We start from the raw sequence: 11,106 nt of genomic DNA, 5'->3' as shown, positions 1-11,106 counted from the left end.
GTAACAATACCTCCCTAATTGAGAAATTCTCGTGTTTAGGGAGGGAGCACTATCAAATTGACAGTACTATACATACTTATCAGTTGTTACAATTTGGATGCATGAAGACTACTTTTTTATACACAATGAAAATATAAGTTGCTATTTTTTTTTTTTTGTACATAATGAAATTTTTTTTATCCATAGTGAAAAATATAAGATGGCATTTGTTATGTACATAATGGAAATATAGGTTGGCACATCGTAACACATACTTAGAAATTATTTAATAGTAAAATGTTTTTTGAGTTTTTGTTTAAAAATTTCATAATTCCTCTCGGATTATATTTCTATAGGGAGTTCGTTAAAGCATTTTATTGCTGAGTATGTGTAATGATGTTGGGCTATTGTAGTATTAAGTTTAGGGATCATTATTTGTCCTAAGGTTCTCGGTTTGGTGCTGAATGACTTTATTGTTAGTTTGTCTTTATGGATTTGTAGTAATGCGTTTTTTTGATAAATTTTATTTATTGGTAATACTTCGAATTCATCAAATATTTTTTGGGTTGAATAGTCTGATTGTTTCTTTAGAATTATTTTGATGAGTCTTCTATGTACTATTTCAAGTGGGGTTAAGTTGGTTTTATACGCTCCTCCCCATCCTATTATTCTGTATTGCAGAACTGATTGGGCTAATGCATAGTAAACCTTTAGTAGCAAAGATTTATGTAATATATTTCTTAGTTTGAGGAATACGTAATTAAGTTTAAGTATTCTATTTACAGTTTGCGCAATTCGTTCTGTCCATTTAATATGTTGGTCTATAATTATGCCTAAATATTTAATATTACTTTTTTTTGAGATTTTTGAGCATTTAGGTGAATTGCAGTTGTCAGTATAATTATTAGAAGAGTTATGGATAGTTATATATAGACATTCATAGTTTTTCTAAGAAAATATTGAATGGAAACCACTATAAAAAAAATATATATATATTTTAAGTCAGCTCAGAGGGTTGGAGCTGATACATAAGCTCACATTTCACCACAATCTCAAATAACACATCTGCCCTGATGATGGACACTGCAATGCTGTCCGAAACGTTGGCTAAAGAAGGAGTAAGCGCAACACGGCATAACACCCCAAAAACAAATAACAAAAATACTTTTGGCCGTGAAAATCTTAAATCATATTTAATGGTAAATAAACATTTTTTTACCAAGTATTTGAATAATTAAACTCTAACCCACAATAAAACGTTTAAAGAAAAATTATTTTCATGAAGTCTATAAGGGAAGAGTAAACATGTTTTTCCCATATTTTATGTAAATACTGTGATTGGAATTCTCATCGGTACTTAAAAATGTAAATATGAGAAAACGTCTTATACAGTATTTAACATCTAGTATAAAATAATATTTTCCACGTTAAAATGTAGGCAGGCACGTCACAAAATGGATCATAGATAAATGACGCGTAGAGACACGATGTTTCAACAGTTTGATATTAAACTTTTGAATAACATTTCTCACGTAGATTTTTACGTAAAGATACCGAATAAAACAACATAGTAACAAAAATAAAAGTAACAGCTTTATTGTCCTTGTTGTCCTTGACGGCTACCTGATAATCCACCTACAACAAGATATTAAATACAATATATACCAGTATTTAACAGTAGCGCAGCCAGTAGGATTAACATGAAATGTGTGAGGTGGTCTCTGTGTTTCCTCCCTTTCTCCTTTCAAGACCAATATTCATCAAAAAGACCCTACTCACAGCATCCCCAAAGATGAAACATACCCTGTGGGATAATATTTACCTAAGGGCCTCTGTGTGGAGTAATTATAAAAACTCATATTTTCGAGCGGAAGCGGAAACATACACCTGTTACAAAAGTAGTGCTGCTAACCGATTCTACGACAAACACTCGAAATCGAAATCGCGCAATCAAAAAGAGTTGGAATATAATGGGCTTGATTGCATTGAAAAATTACTCCCAAATGGGTGTGATTGATCTCTACATGAGTGCAATTATAAAACGTTGATTGCTGTGAAGTCGATTATTGAGTATTCGCTGAGGATTTAAAATTTTACATTGAAGAGTGGAAGATTTGTAAAAATCGGAAAAGATTTTTTTATTAGTGACAGAGTGAATTTGAGCTACATTATTCGTTTGGTTGCCTGCCAAAAAGATATTAGGTGTGAAGCGTAACACAAAGAAAAATGGAAATATTTATCACGAATGTATCTCGTAATCGAATACGAGTCGAAAGGATTTTGTATTTTAGGTGAACAGTTACATATCAGATTTTAGAGGTCGCGGGTTCAAATCCTGACGTACATAAGTAAATTTCATTAGATTAATTGGTGTAATTTCACAATTTACTCATATTACTCCGCATTTAGTGGCCAGATCTGAATAGGTAGGTGTTTCCGAATTTTCATCTCCTTCCCCTCCCTACTAATTTGAACCTCACAACATAACCCAATCCACAAAAAAATTGAAAACATCCCAAGGATGCAGTAAGAAAAGTTTAATATAACATCACCTTTTTCTTACCCATCTTCTTTCCCTCCCCAGTATCTTCAGTTTCACAAAATACCCCATTTGAGGATGCTATAGTCTCACTGGCTCTAGGTGGGTGGGAGTAGCAGTGGAGGACTCTTGTACAGTTTCATATAAAAAAATAAAATAAAAAGATTCTTTAAATTGGTTACTTTTTTTCCATTCAGTAGGTATTTTGTAGCATGTTTTTGAATTAGAACGCTAAACCTCGGTTTTCCTTATATTAATATCGATACTCACCGAATATCGAACAAACAACAGCATCGGTGAGAGCGGGACATCATCTATGACTTCAGTCTTTAAGTGAGTGGTTTATTTATGGTCTTTGGAGAGCGATCTAGGATGAAGGTTTTGCAAGGAAGTTCTCCGGTAGTGGATTGGAATAGCGACCCAAGCGTAATACGTGGATGAAGCAGTTTATTAAATTCAATATTAAACGTAACATTTTAATAATTAAAATTGTCAACTTCTGTTTTATACAATAAATTCTGTCATTATTTGCAAGATGTTTTTTTCATTTATAACTCCAAAATATTTATCAGAGGTACATAAATATAAATGAATAAAATAATAATAAACGTTAACATAATGGTATGTGTACAGCATGCATACCTACTATTGGTTTCGATATATATTAAGGTGTTGGAAAAACATTCGAATCGTAGTTTTGCGGGATAAGTTTGATTCTCACTGCCAGTTTTTACTGACTTCATCTCTTTCGTAATAAAATATTCCCTTTGAAACGGTCGGTTGTTTATAATTCTTTTTTAAGATTAAAAAATACTTATTTATGATTTCAAGGCGTGAAATATGATATCAAATCCCTCCAAGGGTGATAAAACTAAGAAAAAGACGATAAAAACAAAACCAAATCAGGTTTATGTGGCCTCCCTTTCTTAGAAATTATTATTTTAAGCCGCCTTTACATTATTTTTGTTTTTTTTCTCGTCCAAAAAAAAAAAATATTTTGCTTTCGTTCTTGTACGTAAAAACAAAATGTTATCATAAATCTTTTGAAAATAAGATGAAAAAGCTATACACTAAGGATACGGAAAAAATCACTTTTCTTTTGTGCAGTAAATTTTCAAGTTCCTTCGAAGATTATAATATTTTCATTTTAAGATTTTCTGTTTTATTTTATGTGAAATGAGGGAGCTTCGTCAAAAAGGAATATCAATTTACCGAGAGAAAAAGATTGCTTTTGGAGGCTGCTATAATCTTGAGATTTAAATACGTACTCCCGTCCATTAACTAAATGTCCTCTTGGGACACCGTCGTTCAGGAAATCTAATACCTTCCAACCGGGCAATCAATACTTTAATCCCATCCCTAGCCAACTCACCACCCCTCCCCTTCCCCCTACCTCTCCCACACGGACAGTGCAAACAAAATAATGATCCCTTCTCCATCTCCAATCGACTGACTGGAGTGTAAAAGATATATAACAATATAACTACGATCCGATGCCTCTTGAAAATTGAGTTCAGTTGAGTGGGATTGAATAAGACGTTTCATAAATAAATTAAAAACTAATAATAATAACCTGAAAACGTCAATCGTGTACTTATTTTCAAGAAAGGTACATGCATAATATGTATAACGAAATTATATTTTTTTTTTTTTTGCATTGTATAGTTCATTTGCAACTTTTATTGAATGCAGGGTAGTGGTATCAGAAGTAGGATACATGTCTTTCAAATTATTTGAATACCTCTTAAGTAATAATATATTAATATTGCATTTTCCATCCCATCAGCAAAACCACATCCATACTACTTGACAAACGCTCGTCAGATGATGCCGCATGAGCTGTCAGAGCGCGCTTACTTTGCTTATGTACGCGGCAGTACTGCGCTTTTGGTTTTGGATTCGGTTCAGAAGTTTTTGATAAAAAAAATAATTAAAAAAAAATGAATATTTCATTTTTTACAATAGATACACAATGTTTACATGGCCTTGCCTCACCATAAAGGCTCTTGTGATTAGTGAGGGCATTCTAGCTCAATTATATTATTCTCTTTGGAATTTTGTTGTCTAAGCTTTTCAAAATCTTTTTAAAATCCATAGCCTCATCAATTGTTTTTGAAATTATGCTTTAATCATTAACAAAATATACACTTTTTTATTAAGAAACTCTTCAAAATAACCAGTATCTATGATATGATCCAGTATATGGACTCATGTCGAATCTAGAAAGACGGCCATCGTGAGTTCACTTTGTACATTTGCAGTTTGCGACGTCTGGTGATGACGAATATTGTAGAAACTAAGGTGATGGCGGTATTTTTATTTTTAGCCGAACTTTTGTAGTTTGAAATTACTTAGGGCAGGTTATCAATGAACATAATCTTCATATCTTGGCCACAACTGAGACTTGACATCAAAATGGTGACACGTGGTCCTGTAAAAAACCCGACGTAAAGCTACATCTGAAACAACAATGAAAAGATCTCTAAAATAAATCATGGGAGCATCGCGATTTAAGCTCGTCAGGATTTTTTTTACACTAAGCCCATACAGGAGGCCTTCGGGAAAATAATTTCCCTAAGGGCCTTTGTCATCTGTGGGGATGCTGTGTGGCGGGTCTCATTTAAGGAAAGGAACTCCTGTGAAGGTAAAAAGTATCAGGGTTGGGAACAAAGATATTAGAAGAACGAGATGTGCTATGAGCAGTTCATACTGTGTGGAATTGTTTTGCCCAGTGTCGCAGGTTTTGTTCACCAATACTACTGCACACCTTCGCTTACGCTAAGGTATCCGCACTAATACATAGAACAGATTTCTGTGCGTACACGTCCCGATAGTATTCAAAGTGCCCTAATTAGGTAGTACTCCGCCTACGGTCCGGCGGCCAACATAGCATATCTCGTTCTTCTAATATCTTTGGTTGGGAATGAATCAAGGGATCTAGTGTGTCCAGGAGTAACGGATGTCTGAATATATTCCTCCAACTGCGACGCAAGGCCATGGGTCGAGCGACCGGTTAGAGAGGTCAAAGGGTCTCCCCAAACCAGCCTCTCCTTCATGCCGCAGAGCTGGTGGGTAGGCGCCTCCTGAACAAACCCCACGCGATGACCAAACGAACATATATACTTGGGGCGGGCTATGGCAGAGGTGTTGATTATTGTATAAATTGTTCCCGGGACGGCGGTACCCAAAACTCGCCTCCCTAATTTTTATATATTATGAAACCAAACGCAGGTGGATGAATTTATTATATTATTATGAATTTGCGGCTTTCAGTCCCGTCTTTAACATTACTTTTACCAATAATTTAAAGAATTTTTTAATAAATCAGTATAACTCATACTTCTCCATTAATGTCACCTCAATTTTTAATCGTTTCAGACAAAAAATAATTAATAAAAAAATCAAAAGGTTTAATAACTTTTTCTCAAATTACGGTCGGAACCTTTATAGTTTGGATTCATAGAGGTAAGTATATGTTTTATTTTTCTGTGATTAACTTCTTCATTTGAATATAAAGCGTGGTATCTTCTCTTTCTAACATTGTTTAGATAATATTTCTCACAATAGAAGTAAGGGAGATCCAGCAATATCTATGAGACTTTGTGATCTCTAACAACAAAACCGAACAAATTTGCCTGAGAATTTAAGCGAAAGAGTTCAAATAACAAGCCACATACCTGTCTAGGAAGATATTTGAGAATAAATAAGTTCTGTTATTTAGATATCTACAGAAATAAAGTTCTTTTAAACGACACTAGTCAACAAAACGGCTAAAATAAATAATTTATTAAAGGCACTTGTAGTTTGGTAACATGTTGCCATTAATCTTACTTAATTCGTAGCTCTGTGGAAACGTGATTTCACGAGTAAACCCTAGTAGTTATCTGTATTTCGCTATATTAAGTTTAAGGTGGGATTATTTAGTTTTGAGTAGGATATAGCTGTTATCCGGTTACTGGATAAATAAAGAGTTAACTTTATTTGAGTTTATCTCAAATATTTAGACAAAAAACGCTTAAAAAGGGTTGTCAATAAATGGTTAAGTGGTTGGTGGATCAAAGATAAAGTAACCATCATAATATAATACAAAAGTAGTTCAGTTAACCGCCGTGAGTAAGTTTGTATTTTTTTAGATAAGTTTTATTCAAGTATAAAGCCGAGGAGTGCTGTGTTTTTTATGTTACTAGTCATAAAATGTTATTAGATACTTGGAAAGTCGTCCAGCCATGATCTTTTCCACAGTGAAATCATACAATAATGTCGCTCAAAAAGAGTCGTGAACGTAGAAAATATCATTATATTTTTTGTATTTTTAGTCATGTTACGATAATTTCGCAAAGCTATTTTGACACCTTAGGCATTCATTCAAGAACGAGCCACAACAATAATTGGTTTTTATATCATCGTCACTCGTGATCTATGCACGTTCTAATACTTGAATATAATTAATATTTATTGCGCCACAAGGTGGGGCAAAAGTAATGTCATAATGTGAATGTGCCATAATTTTTGCTAATGGCGTCAAATGTCATTGACAGTGCTTTGACATTTATGGTATAGAGAATTAGTTGACAATAAGTAATGACCCACCCGAAAATGCGGAATTATTGTAATTGCTTATTTGACCAATTTCCGTTCTATTGTTTTAATGCAGCGTGTTTGGTTGAGCGTCTCGTGCCAACATTCAAATAAACTTTCCATGAATTTATTTTTTAAATTTCTATCAAAATATAAGTTAATTCACGGGAAGGATTCCCGTTTCAGGACAGCCAATTTGTGTATTTAGTACATAATATTCTTACAATGGAATGGCGATGCTGTCAAAACAAATTTTGAGAACATTGTTGATTGCATTTGAAGTGACAGGATGGTTTCTTTATCCTTGAAAGAATCGCAAAGATGTAATTTATTACCAGGGTCAATTTGGATAACATTTGTAAATGCATTTAGAATAGATTAATGGTTTCTTTCAGGACATCACAAGTCTGAGATTCTTTCCTGGGCATTTTGGAGAACATTTACAATTGTATAGTTAGAATTTCACATTTATAAATCAGTATAAAACATAATGTTATGAATGCTATAGTACTATATTTTTAGAATTTCTTAGGTGATAGAAATTACACATTACTAGACCAGAATAAATGCCGTATAAAATATGAATTTCCAATTTAAAAATTTGGAATCTTTATTTTATTAAATGGCTAGTCAATATTATACAGTAGGTAATCGAAATAAAACCGCGCAAAAGATTCGCAAACTTAAATTTAAATAATAACGACTTCATAATATTTCACTGGAGTTTTCAATGTTTTTTTCTAAACCTCTGCTATAAATTTTCCACTTCGTTTGTGGCTTCATCGTATGGACCCAAATAGTATGGATATTAGAGAGACGGCATGTGAAGTGTGCCCGCGTGCTCCAAGTGTGCCTTTTGGATAATTTTACTGATACGGCTGACATTAGCTGTTACACCTCGGTCGCGTATTGAGCTCCTAGTAAAACGTTGATAAAACAAAAAAATGGTCACCTGCGTCGTTAAATTGTGTATAAGCAATTCTGTAAAGAAAATTAGAAAATAATAGGTCTTACCTTTTACATCTAAGTATTTGAAGACCGCTCAAATAGACATTTTATAATTATTTTTTGGACGAGTTCATTTTAACCGTCACCACTCGAGAGCGCGATCTCGAAATCACGCGGCTGACAAATGTCAATGGGCCGCATGAGTCAACTTATTTTATAATAAATTAGAAATTTCCAACAAACCTTTAATTTATATTAATTTTAACACGCAAATATAAACTTGTTGTGTTTTCTGTATATATACCTAGGTTGTACTTTAAATCCTGGTTTTGTGAACAATCGCGCATGTGCGCGCGTCGGTACGACGAGATGTGTGTCACTATTTTAGGTTTTCGCTAAATAACTCTTAAAGGTGCTACAAAAAAACTTTTGCAGGGCCCAAAATTATCTTTAATTTATTTTCAATCATTTTTTTGCATATCTAATAAATTCCGAAATACAGGGCTTCAAAGATGTATCTTAAAATTTTCTTTTTTTTTAAATATTTTTCTAATCTTCTTAATGTATGTGTGTGAGTAAATTTTTTAATTTTAACAAATGGCTGTTTTTTTTGGTTTTTTGTTTATTTTGTTAAATGAGTTTTACTTTACTTTTTAACTGTTTGATGAATCATATTGAGTCTTGAATAAATACCATTGATACAAACATTTACTTGACGTAACATCCGACCTGCTGTAACATCTGACCTGATGTAACTTAACATTTTTAATTTTATTTTTTTATAATTTTCAAACATGTCTTTTGAATTGTAATTCAGTAAACGTTGATTTTTTATTTTTTCAATTTTATTTTCTAATCTTCTAAAAAGATAATGTATGTATGTGAGTAAAATTTTAACTGTTAATAAACAAAAGTATACCCTCGAACTGTCATGGTCATGTCGTGTCACGGTGTTTGTGGTCGCACTCCTCCGAAACGGCTAGACCGATTTTTATGAAAATTTGTATGTATATTTGTTAGGTATGAGAATAGGTCGTAAAGTGGATTTCTTACCAATAGGTGATTAGGGTCTAGATCTAGAAATAATTTATATGGCAGAACAACGCTTGCGGGTCAGCTAGTATAGTCAGCTAGTATATATATATATATTAATGTAAAACTATATATATATATATATATATATATATATATATATATATATATATATATATATATATATATATATTGTCCTCTTCCCGTATTATGTTGATCCAGTAAGAAGTTGTTAGACTAAGTTGATCCACCTTTAACACCATATAACTTGGCTATTATGGAATACATCTGAATGAATTGACAACAGTGGTACAATAATTATCACTGTTGCCAGTTTGCCAGAAAAACCATTTGATATACTGTTAGTAAAATTTTCAAAATTTGTATGGAAATCGGATGCATAATTTATGTTGATCTACCCAAATTGGCATACTTATGTTGATCTCATATATATTGATCTTTTCCCGTAGTATGTTGATCTACCCAAATTGGCATACTTATGTTGATCTCATATATATTGATCTATTCCCGTAGTATGTTGATCCAGGTAAGAAGTTATTAGACAAAGTTGATCTGTGTCCCTATATATGGTTTTACTAAATGAACCAATCAAGGGGCAATCGGTGGACTGTTCATCACAAGGTTTTATGTGATTCCGTAATCTTTTGTGATATTGAACTCAAAGTATTAGTCTCTAGAGTCGAATATCGCATGAAATGACTGTGAAATGGTACCGTTTCAAATCAAAATGACGTGTGTTGCTTGAATTGTTTATAAGAAATGTATGCGTATTTAGATCGAAACGAAAATTTCGCAAAAACAAAATCCATAAAAAAATCATAACTTAGCAGGGGTACACGGGTTCATAGGGTGAGGTTTGTCTAGGTCCTGGCGGCGGATGCGTTTTCCCATCTACTGCGTGGCGGGCCGGATCGAAATAAACTGGTTGAGGGATACCTTTCGACCATAAAAATCCAAAATGGCGGCAAAAGGAATAATGTTATGTAGGAAATTTTTAACCTGTATCTTTTACCATCTCTCCTGATTACGCTTCGTGACTTAGTAGGGGAGGCCGGGTTCTTGGTTATAATGGGTAATTAATGGATGATTGGACGCGGTTGGAGCTAACTAAAAACTGTCTATTAGTATAGCACTGCACATGTCATCCATAAACTGTGAAACAAATCAGCCTCTCGTTGGGTGGTCATGTTAAATGAATGTTATTCACTGATGTATTAATCATTATCTGATTATAATACTGAACCAATATTTCTATTTTCATTATAAAAAAAAAATGAATATCGCACCAGAGTCCCAACTGCTACCGTCTGGAGCCAGTGAGACTATGGCATCCCCAATTGGGGTTGTTGTGAGACTGAAGATATTGTGAACCTCGAAGGAGATGACGGGGAGAAAGCGTCGCCGTAGATGCCAAGAGAGTCAAGCCACAAAACCAGAAAGCTGAGAAAACGGCCCTCAAAGATTTTTGGCTACAAAAAAATCACATTTTTTTGTCATAACTTTTTTGTTTTTAAAGATAGAAGAGTGTAATTTTAGACATAGATATTTTGTGATGTTATCTTTTTATTAGTTAGATTGAATAAATGTAAAAAACAGTATTATAAAAGTTATTTGGGTTATATCTCTTGACCACTGAATATTGAAATAAACAGATGGTACATTTGTGTGGTAGTCAAAAGAGTTAAGCCTCTTACGCCTGTTGACTACTGAGAATTTGCGGACAAATTACTAACTTTTTTTGGACTATACTCTAAACTCTAAAGGAAAGTCTATTAACTATCTAACCACCGCGCTGTTTCTCTAAGGGTTGAGCAGAGAGGATGGACCGCCAAACAGAGCTTGGCACTGCTTGCTTCATTCACATTCATACATAACCCTTCAGTTATTCTGACTCATGGCACGGCCCGACAATAGTATCTGGTTCACTTAATCGCGCCAAGTTTTTCTCAGGAGTCCTCCTACATGTCATTGTTCATCCACTCTACATGCTTCGTTATTCCGATCACACG

This window comes from Hesperophylax consimilis, chromosome 1 (assembly GCF_061612785.1).
Source record: "Hesperophylax consimilis isolate HC1 chromosome 1, BYU_Hcon_1.0, whole genome shotgun sequence".
In the NCBI taxonomy this organism is placed as follows: Eukaryota; Metazoa; Arthropoda; class Insecta; order Trichoptera; family Limnephilidae; genus Hesperophylax; species Hesperophylax consimilis.
The sequence above is the reverse complement of the archived record's forward strand: the minus strand, read 5'-3'. Positions refer to the sequence as shown.